This window comes from Martes martes, assembly GCF_963455335.1.
Source record: "Martes martes genome assembly, chromosome: 11".
Taxonomy (NCBI): Eukaryota; Metazoa; Chordata; class Mammalia; order Carnivora; family Mustelidae; genus Martes; species Martes martes.
Window position 1 is genome coordinate 82,275,366 of NC_137899.1, and position 26,829 is coordinate 82,302,194.

At 36.1% G+C, this 26,829-nt stretch overlaps 1 pseudogene across 1 annotated transcript in view; it reads right to left on the reverse strand.

Moving 5' to 3' along the window:
* Positions 1–26,829, reverse strand: part of LOC308352488 (developmentally-regulated GTP-binding protein 1-like) — a 103,564-nt pseudogene that overhangs the window by 75,140 nt on the left and 1,595 nt on the right. Inside the window, exons 2-3 of the transcript in view lie at positions 21,920–22,084; positions 20,253–20,385 (exon numbers count right to left, since the gene is read on the reverse strand). The product of the transcript in view is annotated as a developmentally-regulated GTP-binding protein 1-like (transcript). The remainder of the gene's footprint in view (positions 1–20,252; positions 20,386–21,919; positions 22,085–26,829) is intronic.

Here is a 26,829-nt window from a genome sequence, read left to right on the forward strand (position 1 = left end):
TAGAGGCATGCATCCTCTGGGGTGGAGGACCTAGGACAGAGGCCCCACTTGTCTAGGTCTAAAGGCAGTACTGGGTCAGCCCTTGAGTTAAAAATACCCAGGATATCAAACTTTTGAAGTGGTTGAATAGAATAATTTTGTTAAATGGAGATAAACCAAGCTGAATTAATTAAATGTGAATGGTAATTTTTGAGTATTCAGTAATACTTCAGTAATCTGACTTTTGAATAAGTCAGATACTTAAGTATTCCCAATAATTTAAGTATTAATTAAGCTGTTTATATGCACATATAAATTGTCCCTTTTACCTGAAGCTTTGTAAATTTGTGATATTGTCTCCTGAAGGGAAGGAAAGAAAGAACACTAAGGGATATTATGTGTGAAGACAGGTTTTCCCTCTATAACATCATCTGCAAAAGTTGTATGGCATGGTGCATAACATTCACATATTTATCCTAAGTAACTGCCCTTGAGATTGAAGAAATAAGAAAAAAATTCTAGTATTCCGAAATTTGTGCAACAAATACGTTGCAACAAATATTACCCATGTGAACCCTGTATTTTCAGAAGTTTGAAGGAGCTTCAGTCATCCCAGAACCATTCATAACTGCTTACAGTGTCCAATTATCTATATATACTGGCATAATTATTTGTTAACGTAATAAAACCATTTTACAAAACTCCTGATTTTTAATCATTTCTTTAATATTAGAGATTGCAGGCTACAAAGTAAGAAAATTTCTCATAATTTAAAAATGTGATTAGAGTTTAAAACTTTTCAAATTTAAAGTCTTCCAACTTTAGAAAAATGGAAGAGTTTGAAATCTTTAGCTAACTTTGAAATACAGGGTTTCTTGGGTCTGTAGCTAACATTCAAATAATCTGAATTCACATAAATCCCACATCTGTAAAATTCCCCTAAAAGAACTAGCAGAAGTGAAAAGTTCAGCAAATCCAATTAAATACTGCTAACAGAACCAAACTGACATAAGACAAACAAAATCTAGGCATTGACAGATATTTTAAACGTTAAGCCTCCCCAGCCCTCCCTTGAAGAGGATAATATGAGTGAAATTGGGGGTATATTTGGCCTTAGATTAAGATGAACTGAAATTTTCAAGGTGACTAACTCCTTGGTCTAAATGAATTTGATGCTTGTCAGAAGTTGTTGAGAAAATCTGAGTCACTCTACTGGTCTCTTGAAACCTTAGAAATATTACAAAAACTCCACCCAGTACCCCTGAGATATGGAATACAAATGTCTATAGAGAATGTAAGAAAATAATTGGCAGTGATTATGAATTAGAAAATGTAAGAAACTTTTCATGTAAGGGAATTACCCCATTAAATAATTACTGAGCTCAAGAAAGGAACAACACTCACGGACATTATAATATAGTATTGGTTATATATCCAGAGAACTAATTCATCAGGAAATTTTCTAAATATAATTTTATTAGTAAAACATAAGTCCCCTAATCATTACATGGTAACCCAGAAGATGGAAAATACCTACAAATGGACTCATTTAGCCTGCTGCAATAACATTGCAGTTTGAGTGTGTGGACAACTTTTTTTAGCATGCTCAACCCTTTTGGAATTAATCTCCAACTCTTCAGGTAAAGGATATGAAAGTAAGTAAAAATGGAAAAGTCTAAGACAGACAAAAATAAAGACAGATTTACCATTTAAAAAAACCACTGAAAATACACATTGTTATTTTGGCTATCCATTATCGGTAATTATAGTAAACTGAACATCTGAATAGAACAGCATGAGCTCTAAACGTTGTGGAAGAATCAAAGACTTTAAAACACCTCAGGTTAAGGAAGAGAAAAATAAATGGGAGTGATTTTCCTTCTCCCCGTTCCTCTTTTTCTCAAATATTTCTACCATAAGGGGTAATGATAATAATAAAATTGAGAAGACACTCTATTCCAGATTGGTTTTGGCCAATGGAGAAATGGAGTAAAATTAAAACACTCCACACTGGGGTCCATTCCTCTCTTATCCTACGCCTCTTAAGTCCTCTTATACCTTTTTATGAATTTTTTAAAAAAAATTTTCTCATACATTAAGCTTCCATGAGAATTTTAAGAAATATTAAGAATTTGGTGATATGGTAAACTTGAATGTCTTAAACTTTGTCCTGTTGACATTTAGGGCCAGATAAGTCTTTATTGTGGAACTGTCCTGTGCATCTTCAGATGATTAATAGCATCCCTAGATTCTACTCACTAGACATCAATAGCTCATCTGTTTCCCAATGTGACAACCAAAATTGTCCCAAACAAATGTCCCCTAGCAGGCAAAATGACTTCCAGTTGAGAACCAACACTATAAAGTAAAATGATAAAGGATTTAAAATTTTTCTTGTCAACAGGTAGAAACTAAAGAAGTTTTCTGCTTTATCAGAAAAACAAACACCTTAATGGGTAGAAAGAGAAAAAGGATATGATTGCATACATTTCACTGTTTCTGTCTATATATCATAGAAGTAAGAATTTGAACAAATGCATATTGTTTAATCCAACAAATATGATCCTGCCTACTGTAGTTTTTGTGTCTTGTTGAATTGGAACTACTTGCCAGCATTTAAAATTGAAATTATTTCACTAAAATACCTTGATTGTGACTTCTGAAAAATTAGAAGTTCTAGCAAAATTATCCTGAATTACCCAAAATATAATTCACTGGATGTTACCTTCTTTACATACGACATGTGCCCTCTATTTTATCATAAATTTTAATTTGCAATACATTACCTATGTAGTCCCCATAATCATTTGAATTTGCAAATCAAATAAATAAGCAATCTAGTATTTAATCAAAGTCCAACTAACTTTAAGGAATGAATTATAAGTTCTAAAGATTAGGAAGAAAAGACGAAGCATTAATGGAGACAGGCTTTTGGTGAGAGGAGAAGAAAGAGGATGATTTCTTATTTTCTTCAGTGTGATGTACCTGGGTATTGGGTATTATTACAGCTCTCTAGCATATTAGCTTATTAGGAAATCTTATGGGCTTTTCTTTTTTTTAAAAAAGATCTTATTTTTTCATTTGACAGAATGAGAGAGAGAGAGAGAGTGCACAAGCAGGGGGAGCAGCAGGCAGAGGAAGAGGGAGAATAATGTGAGGCTTGATCCCAGGATCCTGGGATCATAACCTGAGCCTAAGGCAGATGCTTAACTGACTGAGCCACCTAGATGTCCCTCTTCTGAGCTTTTCAATAACTCTTTACTTTTAAACTTGTGGTAGAATAACCGAAACAGTATACAATGATTGTTATCTGGGCTACAATCATAATACTGAAAATAAGCTGTGGGCAAGAGTCACTTTTTAGAGGGTCTTCTTTTTTTTTTAAAGATTTTATTTATTTATTTGACAGACAGAGATCACAAGTAGGCAGAGAGGCAGGAAGAGAGAGAGAGGAGGAAGCAGGCTCCCCGCTGAGCAGAGAGCCCAATGCAGGGCTCGATGCCGGGCTCGATGCAGGGCTCCATCCCAGGACCCTGGGATCATGACCTGAGCCGAAGGCAGAGGCTTTAACCCACTGAGCCACCCAGGCGCCCCATAGAGGGTCTTTATCTTTGTCAAATAAAAAGAAACAATGGGCCAATTCCTTCACATCACTCAAGGGAACTATTTCTCTCAGAAAAATTAATAATGAAAATTTATACTATGCATGTATATTCTCTAACTAGTAAAGAATATGGTATAAGTTACCACCAGCAGCAGGTCATCTGCTTTTATTTATTTCTTTTATATGACAGTTGTGGAAAATTGTGCCTAAATAATATACTCTCTCTAGGAGTTCGTTTGAAACTAATCACAGGTGTTGGTGTTGGGTGAGTGTAGAGTAGATAGAGAAACTTAAGAGTCATGCCTACTGAGTCATAACAAATAGTGATCTTTTATTGACTCAAGCTGAGACAGGGTGGTTCTATATAAGCATGAAATTATATTTAGAGAAATTTTAAAAATCTATTTTTTTTTATGGGTCCAAGAATTTGGAGAAAAGAATTCTTCGTCCAGGAGTGGTGACTTTGGTGTAACTTTTTTTTTTTTGTTGCCTCTTTTTTTAATTATTGTTTTTATTAACATATAATGTATTATTTGCCCCAGAGGTACAGGTTTGTGAATTGTCAGGCTTACACACTTCACAGCACTCGCCATAGCACATACCCTCCAAATGTCCATGTAATTTTTTAAATAAATATAAGTTCCTATCTATAAACTACATAGTAATCATCCTTAGATATATTTTACTTTTGATTTAGCACATGCCTGTCCTGCTTCACAAAAGAAAGCCAAATAAGGGTCTATTTAAAATAATTTCAAGGGGCACCTGGGTGGCTCAGTGGGTTAAAGCCTCTGCCTTCGGCTCAGGTAATGATCTCGGGGTCCTGGGATCGAGCCCCACATCTGGCTCTCTGCTCGGCAGGGAGCCTGCTTCCCTTCCTCTCTCTCTGCCTGCTTCTCTGCCTACTTGTGATCTGTCAAACAAATAAATAAAATCTTTAAAAATAAAATAAAATAATTTCAAAAGTACTTTGTCATTTGCTTTATGAAAGTGTTATGTGTCATTTGCTTTAGGAAATATAAGTAAATAAAAGATACTTTGGAATGTTTCAAAATGTTAATACTTTCAAATCATTTGAAGGCAAAGGTAGTCATTTATAGTTGGAAAACCGTTAACTCAATGAGCAAGTATTTAAAGTAAGAATATTGTTTATGAGCCATTAGCTTTTTGCTTTAGGTGTCTTAATCAAACAGACATTGAGATTAACCCATGTAATTTTAGTGAGGAGAGGGAAATATTATAGCTCCTTTTGGGGGGACAAGCCAAACATTATTCTGCTTTAAGAATTGACATTTTTAAAAGTTTTAATGCATAGAGATTTTATACATAACCAAGAAAAGTAATATTATTGCTTAGATGACATCTTTAATGTTTATAACTTATAGTAGACTGGAAGCTTCCTAATTAATCTTCGATTAGCATTTTTAGTTATTACTGACTTCCTACATGGAAAGAAGGCACAGTATTCTAATCTGGTGTTTCTTCCTTTTTGAAAAATACATTAATATTTCTTATCAGTGGTTTTTGCTATGAGCAACAGAAAACTTAGCTAATAGTAACTTAAATAAATGAGTTCTTTTTTCCATGCAAAATAGCTTGAAAGTAGGCAGCAACTGGCTTAAGTTCATTTTAGTTGCTAATTTCTTTTGATAGTGATGAGTCACTTCTGTATTTAAGGTAAAAGAAGAAAATGTACCAGTCACATTTCCCGCCTTTTATGAAGAGTATACAAACCTCTTTAGTCTTCCTTTTGTGTCCCATAAGCCAGAACTATGTCACATGGCATTCCAAGCTGTAAAGGACACTGGGAAACTGAATACTTATATTTCTAAATCTTCACAGTTAAAAAAATCAAACAAGGACGTTGAAAGAGAGTATTGGCCACAATCCATGCCTAACTAATAATTTGGCCATTGAATGACATATGTCAATGGAATTTTTAAAGAAGTAAAATTTCCCCAATAGACTCCAATCAAATTTTTAGCAGGTTTTTCTGGTGGTAACTGACAGGCTGTTTCTAATGTTTTCATGGACAATCAAGGGCCATGAATATACAAGGCAATCTTGGATAAGAACAAAGCTGGAGGATTTATAAACCAGATATAAACTTTATTATTTTACAATAGCAGTTAAGACTGAGATATTAACAGAAAGATAGACAAACAGAGCAATGAAGCAGAATGGTTTTCAGAAAGTAACCACACCTATATTATCTCCTGGTTCATGCCAAAGGTGACACGATAATGTAGAGGGAGAAGGATGGTCATTTTAACACATGGTTCTTGGTTAGTTAAAAATCTGGGTGGAAATAAAAATAAACTGTGATTTCTACTTTATACTACATACAGAAGATCAGCTCAAGGTAGATTGTAAGTTTAATATGAAATCTAAAACAATAAAACTTTTGGAAACTTTTAGAATCTCTGTCTCTTGCCTTTCTTTAAGAAGTAAGTAAAAATCTGGGGCACCTGTGTGGCTTAGTTCTTAAAACGTCTGCCTTCTGCTCAGTTCATGTTCCCAAGTGTCCTGGGTTCAAGCCGTCTTGTGCTCGCTGCTCAGGGGGTAGCCTGCTTCTCCTCCTTCCCGCTTATGCTCTCTCTCAGTATCTCTGTCACTATCTCTGTCTCTCTCTCAAATAAATAAATAAAATCTTAAAAAAAAAAATGAAGTGACTAAAAATTCAAGCCCTAGCCATTTCGTTAATTGGGGATACATTTGGTTTCTTGGAAATTGCATAATTATAATTGCTTGTGTTATGAGAGTTGGGTAGATCTGAGAGAAATGAGTATAAGTGGGTCTCTAAAGTCAATGTATTGATTGCAAGCCTGCCACCTTCATGCTTTTACTCTCATTGTATAACCAGGAAATTTTAAAGGAAATTTTGTGGTATTGGTGTGGCCTTACCTCATAGTAGATGTCTGGAACTGCTCAGGTTTATTTAGAACATTTAAGGTTTGATGACTGACTGTTTAATTCAAAAATTATGCTGGAAGAAACCTTTCTTACTTATTTTTTTATTTATACTGCTTTTCATGGCTGGGATACAAATTATAGGTGTTTCAGGTTCATGTTTTCCTAGAGGTTTTCTTAAGCAAGTGTCATTCATTTGTCTATGCAATAAATCCTTTTCGTTTCAACATACAAATAATTAAAGCTCCTTCTTTGAAGAAAGATTCTGAGACAGACAAGTGACTACAGTACAGGATGAAACGTGGTGAGTGCTATTTTCAAGGAGAAGGAGATGCAAATCTGTAGGAGTTTAGGATGGGGGAGTTCCTTCCAGCTGAAGGATCAGGGGTAATTTTGTGAAGAAACTCACAGGGATAAGTAGTTAAGGGATCTAGGGTAAGGGAGCTAAGATTTGGAACCACAGAGATATAGTAGGAGGCATTCCTGATTGTGGAAAGACCATGAACAGAGTAATAGAGGCATGAAATAGACACACTCTAATCACAAGTAACTTAAGTCATTTGCATCATTCACAATTGTTAAAAAATGACCAACTGCTTAGAAATTATTCTTTCACATCCTGCCTGTCAAATAAAATCTTCAATGCAAAAAGGCAGTATTTAAATATCACAATAAAAATTGTACTTATTTTTATTAGCACATGTATTAAAACTAGTGTGACAACGTGCTCTAGTTTCTCTAATAAGAATCAGCCAGAGAAGCTCACAGCAAAAGTAGGTTGCATAGGATGAATAGGTATTTCATATCGCCTGACATTCTCTCTTGCGGGAACTTAATTTTATTTTATACGAAGTAGGTCATTTTGTACAGATAGAGATTTCTGTTGTGCACAATTCTCCCTTGACATCCATGTCATATTAGCTGCTTGTTGTAATATTTTTTTCTGTAGTTCTCAGCAGTTTGTCTGTCATCTCAATCCGTAGAATCAAGGAGTTCTGCTTCTGTTACATATTACAAATTGATACCAGCAATGATTACCTACCTGTAATTGTCGATTTTTAGTACTCAGAGACATCAAAAGGAATTTTTCTTTCTGCATTTTATTCAGAGCATATAAAATAACATATTTATTTATAGAATTGTATCAATTTCACTTTATATGAAAATTTATGAAGTAGGTCAAACAGGAAAGAAAAACAACTTGATAAGAAGTTTGAAGATAATATTAGTTTACCACAGGATAAATTGTATAGGATTAACTAAACCTTATCTATCTCATTGTCAATTTTATTTTATTTTATTTTATTTTTTGTTTTTCCCATCATTGTTAGATAAATATAGTCAGGATAGAAAGATTCTGGTATTGACATCTGAAACCCAAGCCAGATTGGTGCAACTTACTTGAACTGTGCAGGAAAATAGAGTTTGTGAGAGTTTATCTTGAAAGGAGAGTCTTATATAGACTAAGATGCCATTGGGAGTTAAGATTTGCACACTCTTCTTTTTATTCCTTCTCTTTTGAAGAAGCCATAACGGGTCAGAAACACAGGTGTAATTAAGAAATTAGTTGGACAAGGGAAGTAAGTAGGTAGAATTTGTATATGTATCAGAATAAATCACATCAGAGCTCCTGAAACGATCACATTCTTTATAGTTGTTTTTTTTTTTTTTGCCTTAAGTTCAATAATTGTCTGTTTTTTTCTTTGAATAATTTTCAATGTATTACTTAACAACCTCTAAACTTTTCTCCAGGGCTTTCTTCTAAACGTGCTTTAACTTTCAGCTTATGTCGTTGGAGCCTGCCTTTCTTTTATCCTGGGATTTGGATTTTTTCCCCTCCCTTGCAGCATCTTGAGTTTTCTGGATCTTTTCTTGTTTCACTTCATTTCTCTGAAACATATTCCTTGAGAGATCCTGAGAAAAGGCAAAAAGGGCAGTAAATCTTCTGAAAGCATGAGAACTATATGTTTAAAAATGTATATATCCAATCTACGCTATTTTGAGAGCTTGGTTCAGCATAGAATTCTGAACTGAAAGTTATTTTCTTTCAGCGATCGAGAGGGCTCTCCATTGTCTTGCTTCTAGTGTGGCTGCCAAAGAATTCAATGCCATTTCTTTCTTGAACTTTCATAAGAACATGCTTTGCCATGGATCATTTTTCCATCTCTTTTCCTGAATACTTGGTGAATTTTCTAATCAGAACTTTCATATCCTTCAGATATCCTTCCAGAATCTTCTTGGAACTATTTTCTTGATAATATACTCCTCTTATTTTTTCTGTTCCCTCTTTCTAAAACTATACTTATTCAGATGTTGTGTGTCTTAAATTCACCCACTTGCCATTCTGTTTGCCATCTTTCCTTTCCCCCATTTTCTCGAAGATTTCCTCAACTGTATCTCCTAAATATAATTTTTCTTTTATCATGACTTTAGATTTAGTCAGGGATACTGTATTTCTAAAAAAAGTCTTTTTGTTTAAATTTGTTTTAGATATTTTCTTTTGACCATGCCTATAAAAAAATAGAACAAATCATTAAATTGTGATATATCCATATAAGTGAGTACTATATAATAATAAAATGGGTAAACAATAGTCACCATAGTTATCATATGAAGACTTTGAGATTTAATAATGTGGACTTATGCCATAAATTTGTTCTATAAGATACATATTCACAGAATATGTATAATTTCAGGTGTGTAAGTTTCAAGAAGGAGCAAACATTGAACAGTAGATTAGTTTGATAATTATTCACAAGTAGTACAATTAAAAACTGGATAGGAATCATAGGTACAAGTGGTGGTGGCTGCTTCTAAGGGAATATGGAAGGAATGGGTACACAAGGAGCTTTCAATTACTGTTCACAAGGAGATTAGTACTTGAGTCTCATCATATTCTTTTTGAGATGAACAGTAATAGTCTAAGCATTCTTTCATTTATATGATTTTTCTTCCAAATTAAAGAAAACAAAGCAGTGGAGTGCTCAGGATGTTGAATGTTTCATGTGTGAGACGTAAATATAAAGGACTGAGGGCAAGCTATGATGGAGGAACATAAGGAAGGAAGATGAGAAGGAAAGTTCCAGAAGAAATGAGATACTAAGTAGGAGAAACTTTACATACAATGGTCTGCACAATTAAATAGAAAGCAAGAACATCGACTCCCTCACCTGATATGAGATGGAAGGGCATAAATACCCATGTGAAAAATGCTACAGGAAAAGCTGTGTCATCAGGGGTAAATTTTGAAAGCTTAATGAGTCATATGACTGAGCAAAACAGTAGGGTAATATGCTGGGAGATAAAAGATAGGAGGTACAACCTTTGGTTCTAGAATGAGGTAAACAGGGCTAGTCCTTAAAATCTGTACCAGTAAATTATGCCAATGGGCTCTGAAAGAGTTTAGTTTATGACTGACAATACAGCTAGTGTTTAAATTGTGGGGAAAGTGAACAGTTCTTTCTCTTATGGTCACCTTGATGGGAGCAACTGGTAGCAAACCAACCTCTAATTAGGTGGTTCTTTCTATGGGGAAGGATGAGTTTAGTTCAGTTGCAAAGCTGGTGAGCTTGGCCCTTTGACTTAGGTATTTATTATTTATTCCTCGTAGTCCCAATGGCCTGGTGATGCTAGTGGGTTTCTATTTCTGACACTGGGTATCTCTCAGAATTTGTAACCAACGTACAGTGACCTGAAATGATTTCTGTTGTCATAGTTCTTATATAGACTACCTGGATATTTCTAAGAGCCAATTGATTTGGTTACTTTTCTGCCTTCAATTGTTTGAAAATAGAGGGAGAGATCATCAACAAAAGTATTTCCCTTGCCTTTCTACTTGGTTAAATCCCATTCGTCATTCAGGTTCTAGTTTTTACGTGACTACATTGGAGAAACCCACCTTGGCCTCTCATCTCTGATTTAGATCCTCTCCCCTTATGGTCCCCTTCAGCTCCCTCTTTTTTTCTGTCAGAACACAAATTTCCCTACACGGTCACTGCTGGCTCCACTGAAATCTCAGTGTTGAGTCACTTTCCTCCAGATACCTTAAAATATCTTTTGCCAGGGGCCATGACCTGCAGCAGTCTCAGGAAATGGTATTACCAAACATTTTATTAATGCTCATCTCTGCACAATGCTGAATTAGGACAACTTTAACACATACCACTTGAAAAGTTTTCTCGTCAAGATTGGCAGCTAAAACTGACAAGGGTCAACCAGTCAACACTGGCTTGTTGAAAGAATAACTTCATCTTGAACTGCTGAAAAGAGGTGACAGGAGTGTGTTTCCATACTGTTAATATGTTAAGAGAAGCTAAGTGTGATTTTCTGCCCAATTAAGGTAATATAACTAAAATACTGAACCTGTCAGTTTAAGCTAAGCAGGAGTAGGCTAGGTCAGTATGTAGTGATGTCTCTGAGGAACACCTTCTGTAGAAAAGCTATTTTAAGTAATAATTCAGCAATAGGACTATCTTTGAGTCAGTTCCGGACCAGCCTTCTGGCCAGAGGTTCAGAGAGTGCTTTACCAGTGGAAATGTTGTCTTACTGATGATTTCTTATATGTGTGATTATTATTCATCATGGGAGACTTGACTTTCCTAAGCAAGGTGAGTCAGCCACTGCAGTCATAGAGGCAGGAGGAATTCAAATGGAAACCTGTCAAGAGAACACAGTCTACAATTTAGTCAGTAAGGTCACAATTTACACTTCATTTTTTTTTTCTACTTTCCCAATGCTTTAGGTGTTTTGAAGAAAAGAGGACAGGCTTTATGCCAGAACGGAAGAGGTATTATATAAAAAATCATAAACAAATGCTAACAGGGAAAAAATCCACTAAACTGCATATCTGATAACTCAAGGGAAAATGTAAAGTAGAAGTAAGCTTTGTTCTGAAATGTAAATGGAACAGTTTTTAAAGGAGCCAAACATTTAGTAATATACTGTTAATGATCTTAGAGAAACTGACCTACTGCCTTAAGTAGTGCTCTATATTTGTGTGTGTGAGGGGCCAAATATTGTATATAACTGTTTAAAACTTCCATCCTCCTTACTGAGGAAGGTTTTTGTATTTCTTTCCTTGACTCCTTGAGTTTTGTTGTTGGCCTACATGACAGATGAAGGTACAACATGATTAGATCTAGAGCAGTACTGATGAGTAAATGACATGTAACCTTTTAAGGAGTGTAAAGACACGTTGGCACAGATTTTAAGCCAAAAAAGACTCCACTGGTGGATATTAAGAAAAGTGAGTCTCTGCAAATTGAGTATGGTGGGCAGGAGTGGAGTGACAGTATATGTATGGACATGGAAGAGTATATGAATGGCCAGAAAGTTATGGAGAAAACAACAGAGAGGTTTGGGATTTGAGAGTAGCTTCTTCAATGAGTAAATACTTTGAGAGACTGGTGATCAATAGCTTCACTGTAGACTGAAGTTAATGGTAACTTTTTAATACATTTTGTTTGCCAGACTGGTTAAGTAAGCTTGTTTGTTTGTTGTTCTTAAACCAACAAGAATATTATTTTATATATCACCCACTCTATATTATCAATTCTCATACTCAATCATTCAGAATTTGAGGCCACAGGTGCTCTGTTAGAGTACATCATATAATTGAGAACAAATTTCAAAGAATCTGAAAACACAGATGATCAGGCTTGAATTTTTATCATTCTGATTATTTTTCCAGATATCAAAAATATAAAATATTATAACGCGATTATTGAAAAGTTCATTAATAGACTGGTTCAATAGCAAATGAAGATTTCCTGATTTTTCTTTGCTTTAAAAAAAAAGTTTTAATAGTCCCTAAATAAGGAAAAAGTGTTTCTTATTGGGTTTAAAATAATAGTTTAGAAGAAAAGAATTTTCTAATTATTAACTAATAAATCAATTTGATCATCTTTAAAATTTAAATTTCTTTAAAAGATTTTATTTATTTATTTGTCAGAGAGAGAGAGAAAGAGAGAGAGGGATACAGAAACAGCACAAGCAGCAGAAGCAGCAGAGGTAGAGGAAGAAGCAAGCTCTCTGCTGAGCAAGAAACCCAATGTGGGACTCGATCCCAGGACGATGGAATTATGACCTGAGCCGAAGGCAGACGCTTAACCGACTGGGCCCATCCAGGCATCCCTAAAACTTAAATTATTTTGAATGAAAACCTTCCCTGTGGTATTGAAACAGGTTTTCTAAGGCTTAAAAATTTAATATTAATAAGAAGCTTTTGAGAAGTAAATGGAATGACATTTTGTTCTTGAAGAAACTTGCAAAATTAGTATTATAATAAAATTAGAGTAACTACTAAATTAGTAAAAACAAATTCTAAATACATGGTCATTCAGAACAAAACTTTCTGTTTCTTTTTGAAAGATGCTTAGTTCTGCGGATTTAAGCATAGAATGTTTGGGCTTGCATTGTTCTTAAATTTTACTAAAATTTATTTAAGCAAGGAAGTAAATGATATTAAAATATAAAACTTTTTTGGTAAGACAGTGGAAAACATTGATAAGAAATATTTTATGGTAAGTTAAAGTGATAATGGGGCATTTTCTTAAGGGAAAATGTAATTTTGAGGAAAGCAATTTAATATTTTGGGGTTTTTATTTACATTTCAGAGCTTTACAATTCTGTGGATACATAAAATAGCTAATCGATCATTATAAAAGATTGGTAAGCAAAGGGAAACAAATTTTGAACTTTGCTAACATATATGTAGGTTTGGTCATTTTGCCAAATCCCACAATTTGTGCTAATTTCAAGGATCATGTGACTGAAGTTTGAGCAAGCCACCGCTGAATGATATATGTGTAGAAATGTGTATATAGAGTGTTAGAAATAGCAGAGAAAGCAGTTTTCCCATAAGCCCTCTCTAATAGGTTAAGGTAAACTCATTCATTAATGAAATTCACAATTAGCTCTAAAAGCAAATTTCCTTTTAGGGAAAGAATACAAGACACACAGTTTGTTCTTTAACATTTGTACTTAACCTTCTCTTATTCCTGTGTATATAAGTAGTTATGAAAGCCATATAAAATTTTGATTCAGTTCTTGATTCTTTTCTAAGCAACAGTAAAGTGTTGACTATTAAACACTTTTAATTACTTATTGGCTCTAAACTTCAAGCAATAAGTTGAAACTTGGTGGTACTGTATCCTTATATTTCATCATAAATTATTTAATTTTAGATCAAGGACAGAAGTTAGAGATGCCATAATGAAAATAATATCATGTACTATATTTTCATAGAAGACAGGTAATTTTTAAGAATCACATTGACCTAGACTAAATTAAATTCCAATAGAAGTCTGAGGGACTCCATGAGGTCAGATTTCTAAGAATAATAATATTTCTAAATTTCTAACTTCGGTTCCAATATTCTCTTCTCTTGCAATCTTAAATCAAATTCTAACTTTATTTTATTTAAAAAAAATTTTTTTTTTAAGATTTTATTATTTGACGGAGAGAGAGAGATCACAAGTAGGCAGAGAAGCAGGCAGAGAGAGAGGGGAGAAGCAGGCTCCCTGCTGAGCAGAGAGCCTGATGTGGGGCTCGATCCCAGGACCCTGAGATCATGACCTGAGCCAAAGGCAGAGGCTTAAACCACTGAGCCACCCAGGCGCCCCCAAATTCTAACTTTAAACCAAACTCTAATCTTACGGTTTTATGAAATACAGTTGCAGAGAGATCCCTTGATCATCAGTTCAAACTAGGTTGTTTTGGAGCATGACTTGGTAACTTTGGGTGAAGTAGGAGCTCCTAGGACAGGGTCTGGTCTTATTTTGTAGGTAATGCAGAGAATTCAGCCCCCCTTTTCCTTTCTAGAATATTCTTTCAGCCTGTCAAAACTCTGCCTCACTCCCCCACTGCCATTGCTTTCAATGGGAAGGTTTGGTCTCATATAACTTTGAATGTAGATTGATGGTTTTTGATCCCCAAATGAGAGGAAATAGCTCTTGTTACTGTGACTACTTCCTGCCTCTTTTTTGTAGGAAATGATCATTAAAGAAAGAGTGCTTTGTTCTTCCTACTGCCTTCATACCATTTCCTTCTTTCTATATGCTCTTGCTATTTGAGGAATCTATTCTTCCCTTAATTCTCCCATGATGCCAGAGGCAATAGAAGATTATTGCAAGAGTTAATCACTGACCTGTCTTTTGTAATATAGTTCTCAGATGAAGTTTTTTCCAGAAAAGATGAACTAAACTCATTTTCTACTGAGAAAAAGATTTTCACTTATTTCCTAGAGCTGACACGAATACAAATAATGTCTACCTTCCAATGAGCTGTCATCTCATACACATGATTGGTAATTTTGGTACCCATTAAACAATATAGGAGGCATATGCATACATCCAGTATACTCCAGCACTGGGAAGGAATAGTTACTGCTGAAAATAGAAATTGTGTACTACTAGCATAATGCCCATTTAAGTGTCTACATTGCATAACAAGGAACCCTGTTCAGGAAAAACCGCTGCTGAATGTGGTTGTGGGGGCATAGTTAGGAATAGCTAGGAAAAAGTCAGAATTGAAGCAAAAAGAAAGAAGGTGGGAGGGTTGTAGAGCATGTCTGGAAAGAGGATCTGCTGAGACAGCTGGAGCTAAGGCAAGGCACACTGTAGGCCTTCAAATACGTGAAGATGCTCTCTTTCCAGAAATCCTTGATTGATCCTTAAGTGCTGCCATTGCAAAGAGATCCTTTTCCTATAAAAGCTTTTGCTAGGGGGCACCTGAGTGGCTCAGTGGGTTAAGCCGTTGCTTTCGGCTCAGGTCATGATCTCAGGGTCTTGGGATCGAGCCCCACATCGGGCTGTCTGCTCAGCAGGGAGCCTGCTTCCCTTCTCTCTCTCTCTGCCTGCCTCTCTCCCTACTTGCGATCTCTGTCTGTCAAATAAATAAATAAAATCTTTAAAAAAAAAAAAAAAAGCTTTTGCTAGGGTCAGTCCACCTTTATTGAAAACCTTTTTATTTAAATATATTCATTCAAATGCATTCATTTAAATACATGTGAGGAAGATAAATTTACCTTGGCCAAATACATGTGCAGCCATTTGGAAGATTATCACTGAAAAACCGTTCATACCAAACTGTTGCTTATTTGCATAGAATTTATCTGTATGTACATAACTGAATTAATTTCAGGGGTTATTACATCAAGTATTTCTGAATAAATGGGCAATATATCTTAAACATAATATTTAAATCATATTTAGACAATAACAAAAGAGTATTATTTCTTTTTCAAAGTGCTCAAGGTAATGTTAAGAGTGTAGCATAAGAAATAGCCATGAGTAAAGCCAGGTATATGGAGAATCTGGAAGCCAGAGGTTGCTTATATGATCCTCTTTGCAAAGGGGACAACATGGAAAAGTTAGAGATATTGTTTAAAAAAAAGTTTGTTTTTTTTTTAAATGCAAATACTTGGGCATCAAAGAAATAGAAGGCCTTGCTATGAGGAGGACTCATTGGCCCCAGCAGGATCCAACTGTAAAATGTTGTCTATTGGATCCTGCATCTAGGAACAGATGAGCCAGAATAAAGAAATAAGTCTGGGTGGCAGAACTAGAAATAGGAGGTAACTTAGTACCCCTAGATGCGACAAACGAAAATTAATGGGAAAAGCACAGATGAAATAACAAGGCTAGAAGATGAGTGTGAGTAGCCACTGTCTGTATCTGTACCGAGCAAACTAAGAATTCTGCAGAATACTTGTCTCTGAAGCCGTGTGTTCTTCCTCATTCATCACTAACCCTGTAAATACAGCCGTAGGAACCTGTCTTGGTGATGAATAGCAGTTGTATCGATTCTCACATACTCCTTTTCTGGACAGACCGCATCAACATATTTGGCCATGGCCAGATCTAATATTATGACGCCAAATCAATCAATAGAATAACAAGTAGTTTAGTCAAATTGGCCTTTTTACATTGACCACATCAGTGATTCTATAGCTCTTTAAATCTGTGACATGTATGGGAATTTCTTGGAGTTTGCCCTGGATGATCACAAGAGAAAGCAAGTAGCATGCAATTATGAAAAGATCTTTTCTTTTTTGAGAGAGAGAGAGGACAGCACACCTGCATGAGATGGGAGACAGGAGGAGGGTAGGGGCACAGGCAAAGGGTGAGAGAAAATTTTAGGTAGACACCATGCCCAGTGTGGAGCCTGCCTCGGAGCTCAGTCTCATGACCCTGAGATCATGACCTGAGTGGAAATCAAGAAAGGGACACTTAACGGACTGAGCCACGCAGATGCCCCTATGAAAAGATCTTTTAAATATATGCATATATATACCCTAGCCATCATCCCTATATTGCTTTTTATTATATTTATTATTTTTAAGCCTTTTCTCTATTTTCCCAGTCAAAATTGACAGGTAGGGGTGTAAAATTTGGGGGGCATTATGATTATGTTCTGTCAAGGACATCTTTGTAGGGAACCAGTCTTGTGTTCTTGGGAAACTTCGAGCCCAAAACTGCTAGAGCCCAGTTGGAGATAATCAAAGATTAACTAGTCTAGTTCTTAGATTATTGGCACCCATCCTCCCCCCAACACACACAACTTCATCATCCTTGCAATTATTGCTTACAACCTGCAGACCCTTGTGGCACTATGAAGAATACATTCATTCCCTAACAAGCAACAGGCCTTCAAATAACTCCTGATTTTATTTCATTAGACCTATATAAATTTCAGCCATATCCCCAAAGATCTCAAGCAATTATGACATACTCTGAATGGTTTTATTTTCTCCTTCTCTCCTTATAGATAGACGTGCAATTTTGTTATTTCAGTATTTTAAAAATTTATGTCATGAAACCATTAAACCAGTCCAGGGGTATGGGACAGCAGAATGCTACTTGCTCTGAGCAGTACCCAGTTTATTATTATTATTTTTAATGATTAAAAGATCATCACATATTAAAGCAAGTATATTTGCTTAAATGGAGAATATAAAAAATAGTTGTGAAAAATTTGCATTTGATGTTATTCAAAGTAAAAAATAGGGTTGTGAAATTAAAAAAATAGGATGAAAATATTCACAGCAAATGAAGTGTAATAAAGAGTAACCTAAAATTAGTACAAATAAGTGTTTTTTTTAATTTTTTGAAGATCTTATTTATTTACTTGAGAGAGAAAGAGAGAGCACAAGCAGAGAGGAGAGGAAGTTTCTTGCAACCAGGACTCAATCCCAGGACCCTGAGGTCATGACCTGAGCCGAAGGGAAATGTTTAACAGACTAGGCCACCCAGGTGCTGCAAGTACAAATCAGTGTTAAAACTGAAAAACATCTGAGATGACTCAATTACTTCAGATGTTTATAGAGTCGAACAAAATTATATATATCCATAGATGCCTGGCCAATTTTTATTATTTACTGTCTATTAGTAATTCAATTAATTTTATTATAAAAACTCAATTAGAAATTTAAAAGGTAATAATGGAGAAGAGGTGAGAGCAGAAAAAGGACCGGAGCAGGGAGGGGAGGGAGAAAGAAAGGCAGAAAGAGAGAGAGAGGAAGAAGGGGAGAGAAAGATTGTGGGTCAAGAGTGCCAAACAAGGGGCACCTGGGTGGCTCAGTGGGTTAAAGCCTCTGCCTTCGGCTCAGGTCATGATCCCAGAGTCCTGGGATCGAGGCCCGCATGGGGCTTTTTGCTCCGTGGAGAACCTGCTTTCTCCTCTCTCTCTCTGCCTGCCTCTCTGCCTACTTGTGATCTCTGTCAAATAAATAAATAAAATCTTAAAAAAAAAAAAAAGAGTGCCAAACAACCTTGGTTTATACTCAGCCAAATCTGTTTTAATATCAAGTAGAAAAAAATAATAAAAATAATAAATAAAAGTCTAATTGTGTGATTTTTTAGTTCTCAAGTTTTCTTGGGTTTTGCAAGCCACGCCCAGAGGAAGATCAAAGAAAGCAGAACCAGCTATTCTTAAAATAAAATCTTGGGAAATCATCAGACTATGAACTCATAGGGAATTGTTCTATTATTTTACCTTCATTGATTCGTTCTTCATACTCTTCCTTTACGTAGATCTGCATTTCTGACCTACCTTGTTTCTCTTCTCTTTAAAGAACTCTTAACATTTCTTGCGGGACAGGTGTACTAGCAACAGATTATCTCAATTTTAGTTTGTCTGAAAAGGCCTTTATTTCTCCTTCACTTTTGAAGGATGATTTCATAGAATTCAGAATTGTAGGTTGGTGGTTTTTTTCTCTCAATATTTTAAATATTCCACTTTGCTTTCTCCTTGCTCGCATTGTTTCTGAGAAGTTGGATGGAATCTTTGTTCCTGCATAGACGAGGTGTTCCCCCTCTGGCTTCTTTCCCGGCTTTTTTATCTTTGATTTTCTGTGGTTTGAAAACAATATGCCAACGTGGGGCCTTGAGGGCATTTATAACTGCTTGGTGTTCTCTGAGCTTCCTAGATCTATGGTTTGGTGTCTGACATTAATTTAGGGGAAATTCGCAGTTATTGTTGTTTTAAATATTTCTTCTGTTCCCTGCTTTCTTCTTCTGGTACTCCCCTTATGCATATGTTAGGCTTTTTGGCTTTTTGTAGTTGTTGTCCCAGAGTCCTTGAATATTCTGTTCTTTTTTTTTTTTTCAGTCTTTGGTTTCTGTTTGCTTTTGGGTTTGGAGATTTCTTTTCTTTTTTTCTTTTTTAAAAATTTCTTTTCAGCGTAACAGAATTCATTGTTTATGCACCACACCCAGTGCTCCATGCAATATGTGCCCTCCATAATACCCACCACCTGACTCCCCCAACCTCCCACCCCCCGCTAAAAAACAATCTGAGGGTTTGGATGTTTCTATTGAGATGTTCTAAGGCTCAGAGATTCTCTCCTCAACTGTGTGTGGTCTATTTATTAGTAGCCCATGAAAGCCATTCCTCATTTCTGTTACAGTGTTTTTGATGTTTAATTTTTCTCCCCCCCCCTTAGGATTTCCATCTCTCTACTTACAAGGTCCAATTGTTTTTATATGCGTCTGCTTTATCCATTAGAGCCCTTAGAATATGTATCATAGTTGTTTTAAACTCCCAGTTTGGTAATTGCAACATTCCTGTCCTGTCTCATTCTGATGCTTGTACTGTCTCTTTAAATGGTTGTGTGGTTTTGTTTTGTTGTTGTTTTATTTTTTTTGTTTTGTTTTGCCATTGGGAATGCTTTGTAATGTTTTCTGGTTAGCCAGAAATGATGTATTGGCTAAAAGGAAGTGCTGTAAATAGGCCTTTAATTAGTATGGTGATAAGGTACGGTGTAGGGCAGTGCTCTATAGTCCCATGGTTTGGTCTCAGTTCTTAGTGTGCTTATGCCTCTGATCTGTGAGCTTCACAAGTGACTCAGTATTTTTTCCTTCCCGCTTAGGTGGGAGAGGACGGCTGTAGTGGGCAGGAGTTGGGTATTTCCCTTCTCCTACATGGAAGGCTAGCGGGGGCTGCAGTAGGCTGTTTATTTTTCCCCAGGGCAATTAGGGTCTGATAATAACCAGCTGGTTAGGCTTGGTTAACTAGTTTCCCCTGAGGCCAGTCCTTATTAAGAATAACAGAGGGCTTTTATATCTTCCAAAATGGTTCCTCTCCCTGCCGGGATCCCGAGCGTGTCCCTGATATTTACTGTGAGAACCTAGTCAAGCTTCTGGAGGTGAGTCTCACAAAATTGTGTGTTTCCCTATGATTGGGTCCTCCTGTAGTTTTTAAGTCTCAGATTTGTTTACACTGAATCTCTAGCAGCTTCTGAATTGCAGTTCAGACTTGCCTGCCCAGCACTGGGTCCTGGGGATCCACTACTGGGTCTCTGCTCTGGTAAGCTACGACTGCCGGTTTCACGGTTCGACTCTTCCGTCCTGGGGGGGCGGTGGTTTGCCCTGTATCCTCACCTCTCATGGATCCTGGATGAGTTTTTGATTTTTCGGTCTGTTGAGCTTTCCACTTGTAGCTAAGACAGAGCGGGGACTTCAAGTTCCTTACGTATAGAGCCAAAACCGAACATTGATCTCTTACTTTACACTTTTTCTTTGCTCATTTCAGTGTTGAAATTAACATTTTATTGAACTGTTATGTGTTAGTGCTTTCTGCTATATAACCGTGGCCGTTAAGTGGACTGAAGTTGTTCTTCATAATTGCTCTGCTGCTTCTCTTCCCCCCCCCCTTAAATGGGATCTCCTCTCCCTGCTGCAGGGTGCTGCTGCTCAGATGTTTCTGTGGTAATTCTACACCTCTCTTAGAGCATGAATCTCACCCAGTAATATTATCTGCATCTGTCTGTCAGTCTCACTAGGCTGTGAGCTCATGGGGAAGAGTACCTCCTTATTTATGATTGTATCTTCAATGTCTTTAAACTTTACCAAGTGAAGGTGAAGTCTCTCCCAGCTCCTTTTGGCTGAGGTTAGCACTCTTCTGATATGAGGGTTACAGCACACAATAGCTGAGAGTCAATGGACTTTTCACAAATTAACTTGCCCTAACCCAACTCGTGCTAACCAGATAATTCATTAAGTATTTATTGCATCTACTTGGGTCAAGCACTGTTCCAAGAACTGGAAATAGGTTTGTGAAACAAAATTCGGCATGGTTCTGATCTCATGGCACTTGAATTCTACTAGAATATATAAAGATATAATAATACAAGTACAAGAATAAACATAAGGCAGGATAGGAACATAGATTGTGATGAAGGTGATATTTAGTTGGATAGTTAAAAAAGTTTGATTATTTTTAGAATACTTTTAAAAAAATAGATTTATCTTTCCATTTAATGCCTCCCCTTTCCTCCATTATAAGATGATCAGTCTCATGATTTTGGTCCTTAAGGCTTTCTTTTGACTCTCCTCTGGCTGTTTAGCCTTAAGCTATAGGACAAGCCTATCACATCTAGTTTAAGCCATCTTTAGGACACCATACTTTTAAATGGAGAAAGCTGGAACTCTAATGATAGGGTACATAGTGGCAATTTATTTGTGAATCTACCTAGTATCTAACTTTTTTTTTTTTTAACGCCCCTTTCCCCTTCAGGAATATGCTGTCCTTTCAGTTTAAGTATGGCTTCTCTTAAGCATGACTTTATTACATCTGATTTCCTCAGGTCAGTCACAGGGCAATTACACAGGTTGAGCTGATCATGGAAATCCATCTTTCTGGTTACAGTAATTGGTATGGGAGAAGGCACTTAGCCCAAATTGGGTCAGAATCCTTATTACAGGATTTTAAAACTAGAACCAGTTAGTAAGATTTTTTTTTTCTCTGATTATAAAACCATAGGGATATCACTTAGGATTTAGTCAGAGAAACAAAATTTATTTTATATATTCCTGGTGTTAAGGGTTTTGATACAGAGAATTAGGAGCTTACACCTGTTGGAGGAGCTGAAGATTTAAACGTCAGAGAACCACTGCTGACTTTCTCAGCTGTGGCTCTGCAGCTCACCCAGAAGCCACTGTAAATATGGAGATTCTGGGAATTTCCCTCCGATGGCTACAGATGGCTGCGGTGGAGTGGCAAACCAGGATGCGAAGGTCTTACTCTGTTCATGTGCATCTTCTCCTCCACCTTCCAAATTTTGTGTGTCTCCCCATTGACAAATTACATCTCCTATTATTGCAGCAAAGAGGAGTCTTAAAAATGTATTTCCTTTGGTTTTTTTCTGTGATTGCAGAGTCCTTATAAAAAGGTAGTGGTAATGTACAGTTGGTAACAGAATCCAGCACAACTGTGATTCTTTAATCTTTTTTAAAACACTTTTTTTTTGGGGGCGCCTGGGTGGCTCAGTCGGTTAAGCGGCTGCCTTCGGCTCAGGTCGTGATCCCAGCGTCCTGGGATCGAATCCCACATTGGGCTTCTTGTTCTGCAGGGGACGTGCTACTCCCTCTGCCTCTGCCTGCCTGTACTCTCTCTCTCTCTCTGACAAATAAATAAATAAAATCTTTAAAAAAAAAAAACAACCCCCCCCCCTTTTTTTTTTTTTTGAAGTTTTTATTTTACCGAATGTTCATCACAAGTGCATTCCTGGATCCTCATCACGTATTTCCCCCACTCTCCCCTTCCACCTTCCTTCTGGTAACCATCAGTTTTTCTGTATAGTTAAGAGTCTTGTTCTTGGTTTGTCTCATTATTATCTTTTCCCCCACTTTGCTCATTTCTTTGTTAAATTCCAATATGGGGAAATCATATGATATTTGTCTTTCTCTGACTTAGTTCACTTAACATTATCCCCTCTAGCCCCAATCATGTAATTGCAAATGACAAGATTTCATTTTGTTTTTATGGCTGGATAATATACCACTGTATACAACATCTTCTTTATCCAGTCATCAGTCAATGGCATTGAAATTCTGTAATATCTTGGGTATTGTAAATGTTGCAATAAACATAGGGGTGCATGTATCCTTTTGAATTAGTGTTTTTGTATTTTGGGGTGAATACTGAGTAGTGCAATTGCTGGATCATAGGGTAGTTCTATTTTAACTTTTTGAGGAACCTCTATTTTCTACACTGGCTCACCAGTTTGCATTCCCACAAAGACTGCAAGAGGGTTTCCCTTTCTCCACATCCTTGTCAAGGTTTGTTGTTTCTTGAGTTGTGAGGTGATAGCTCATTGTAGTTTTGATTTGCATTTCCCTGATGATAAGTGATGATGAACAACTTTTCATGTATCTATTGGTTATCTCTATGTCTTCTTTGTAAAAATTGTTCAAGTCCTCTGCCCATTTTTAAATTGGATTATTTAACAAAAATTTTTGGTATTGAGTTGTATAACTTCTTTATACCTTTTGGATACTGACCTTTTATTGGATATGTCATTTGTAAATATCTTCTCCCATTCAATAGGTTGCCCTTTAGCTTTGTTGGCTGTTTCCTTTGCTATACGGATGTAGTTTTTATTATGATGTAGTCCCAGCAGTTTATTTTTGTTTCCTTTGCCTCAGGAGACTTATCTAGAAAAATGTTGCTATAGTTGAGATCAGAAAAATTATTGCCTGTGCTCTTTTCTAAGATATTTATGGTTTCAGGTCTCACAGTTAGGTCTTTAATCCATTTTGAATTTATTTTTGTGTAGGGTGTAAGAAAGTAGTCCAGTTTCAGTCTTTTGCATGTAGCCGTCCAGGTTTCCCAACACCATTTTTTGAAGAGCCTATTATTTTCCCATTGCAAGTTCTTGTCCCCTTTGTAGAAGATTAATTGACCATACAATTATGGGCTCTTTCTGGATTTTTTATTCTGTTCCATTGATCTGTGGGTGTATTTTTGTGCTGCTGCCATACTGTTTTCATTTACTACGGCTTTGTAATATGACTTGAAGTCAGGAATTGTGATGTCCCCAGCTTTGCTTTTCTTTTTCAAGATTTCTTTGGCCATTTGGGGTCTTTTGTGGTTCCATGCAAATTTTGATTATTTATTCAAATTCTGTGAAAGATGCTATTGATATTTTGATAGAGTTTGCATTAAATATGTAGATGGCTTTGGGTAGTATAGACATTTTAATGATATTCTTTCAGTCCATGAACATGGACAGTCTTTCCATGTTTTTGCATTGTCTTCAACGTCTTTCCTATGTTTTGGAGATTTCAGAGCACAGGATCTTTCACTTCTTTGGTTAGGTTTATTCCTAGGTATCTTATTCTTTTGGTGTATTTATATACGGGATTGTTTTCTTAATTTCTCTTTCTGCTGTTTCATTATTAGTGCATACAAATACAACAGATTTCTATACATTGATTTTATGTCTTGTGACCTTACTGAATTCATTTCTAGTAATTTTTTGGTGGCATCCTTAGGTTTCTATATATAGTATCATGTCATCTGCAAAGAGTAAAAAGTTTTACTTCTTCCTTACCAGCTTGGATGCCTTTTGTTTTTGTTGTCTGATTGCTATGGCTAGGACTTTCCATACTATGTTGACTAAAAGTAGTGAGAGTGGACATCTTTGTCTTGTTCCTGACCTTACGGGAAAAGCTCTCAATTTTTCCCCATTGAGTATGGTGTTATCTGTAGGTTTTTCATTTAAGGCCTTCATTATGTTGGGGTATGTTCTCTCTAAATCTACTTTTTTGAGGGGTTTTATCATGAATGGATGTTGTACTTTGTCCAATGCTTTTTTCTGCATCTGTTGAAATTTGTATGGTTCTTTCTCTTATTGATGCAATGTCTCTCATATCGAACCACCCTTGCAACCCAGGAATAAATCCTACTTGATTGTGATGAATGATTTTTGATATATTGTTGTATTCAGTTTGCTAGTGTTTTGTTGAGGATTTTTGCATCTATATTCACCAGAGATACTGAATTGTATGGGCACCTGGGAGGCTCAGTTCATTAAGCATCTAACTCTTGATTTTGGCTCAGGTTATGATCTCAGGATCGTGGGATTGAGCTTGAAGTCAGGCTCTAGGCTCGGCAGGGAATCTGCTGAGGATTCTCTCTCCTCCCTCCCCTCCATCCCCTCTCTCTCTTTCTCAAATCTTTAAAAACTTGACCTGTAGTTCTCTCTCGCTCCCCCCACCTCCCCCCCCCCCTTTTTTTTGGTGTCATTTTCTGGTTTTGGTATTAGGGTGATGTTGGCCTCAGAATGAATTCAGAAGTTTTACTTTCTTTTTCTATTTTTAAACAGTTTGAGCAGACTAGATATTAACTCTTCTTTAAATGTTTGGTAGAATTTACCTGTAAATCCATCTGGTCCTGGACTTTTGTTTATTGAGAGTTTTTTGATTACTGAGTAAGTTTCTTTGCTTGTTTGTTATCAGTCTCCAAATTTTCTATTCCTGGTTCAGTTTTGGTAGTTTCTATGTTTTTAGGAAATTATCCATTTCTTCTAGATTGTCCAGTTTGTTGCCATATAGTTTTTCATAATATTTTCTATAATTGTTTGTATTTCTGTTGTGTTTATTTCTCATTTGTGATTTTATTTGAGTCTTTTCTCATTTTTCACTGATAAATCTGTCTAAAGGTTTATAAATTTTACTGTTTTGTTTTGTTTGTTTTTAGTACCAGCTCCTGGTTTCATTGATCTGTTCTGTTTTTTTATGTTTCTATATCATTTATTTCTGCTCTGTTATTATTTCTCTTCCTTCTAATTCTAGGTTTTGTTTTTGTTCTTTTTCTAGCTGCTTTAGGTCTAAGGTTGTTTGAGATTTTTCTCTTGAGGTAGGCCTGGATTGCTACAAACTTCCCTCTTAGAGTTGTTTTTGCTGCATCCTAAAGGTTTTGAACCTTTTGTGTTTTCATTTTCATTTCTTTCCATGTACTTTTCTATTTCTTTTATTTCCTGGTTGACCCATTCATTATTTAGTAGCATGTTATTTAATCTCCACATATTTGTGGTCTTTCCAGAATTTTTCTTTTTGGTGACTTCTAGTTTCATAGCATTATGGTCAGAAAAGATGCATGTTATGACTTTAATATTTTGGAATTTGTTGAGGCTGTTCTATGGCCTAATACGTGATCTATTCTGGAGAATGTTCCATGTGCATTTGGAATAAGTATTCTGCTGTTTTAGGATAGAATGTTCTGAAGATACCTGTTAAATCCATCTTGTCTAATGGGTCATTCCAAGCTGTTGATTTTCTGTTTAGGTGATCTATCCATTGATGTTAGTGGGGTGTTAAAGTCCCCTACTATTATCATATTGCTATTGATTATTCCTTTATGTTTGTTAACAGTTTTATGTATTTGAGTGCATAAATATTTGGATGCATAAATATTTACAATTATTATATTTTCTTCTTTGATTGTGCCCTTTGTAATTATAGTGTCCTTCTTTGTCCCTTGTTACAGTTTGTTTTAAAGTGTATTCTGTCTCATAAATGGTGCTACTCCAGCTTCCTTTTGACATCCATTTGCATGTTTCTCCATCCCCTCACTCTCAATCTGCAAGTGTGTTTAAGTCTAAAATGCATCTCTTGGGGTGCCTGGGTGGCTCAGTGGGTTAAGCCTCTGTCTTCGGCTCAGGTCATGGTCTCAGGGTCCTGGGATTGAGCCCCACATCGTGCTCTCTGCTCGGTGGGGAGCTTGCTTCCCCCCGTCTCTCTGTCTGCCTCTCTGCCTACTTGTGGTCTCTCTCTCTGTCAAATAAATTAAAAAAAACCAAAAACCTTTAAAGTCTAAAATGCATCTCTCATAGACAGCATTGCTTTTTTATTTTTTTATCCATTCTGACACCCTGTGACTTTTGATTGGAGCATTTAGTCCATTTATTTTCAAAGTAATTGTTGGTAGATATGTATGTATTACTATTTTACTGTTTTGTGGTTGTTTTAGAAGATTTTCTCTGATCCTTTCTTGCCCTTCTCTCTTTCATTGTCCTTCTCATTTCATCTTGCTGGTTTCCATTAATGATATAT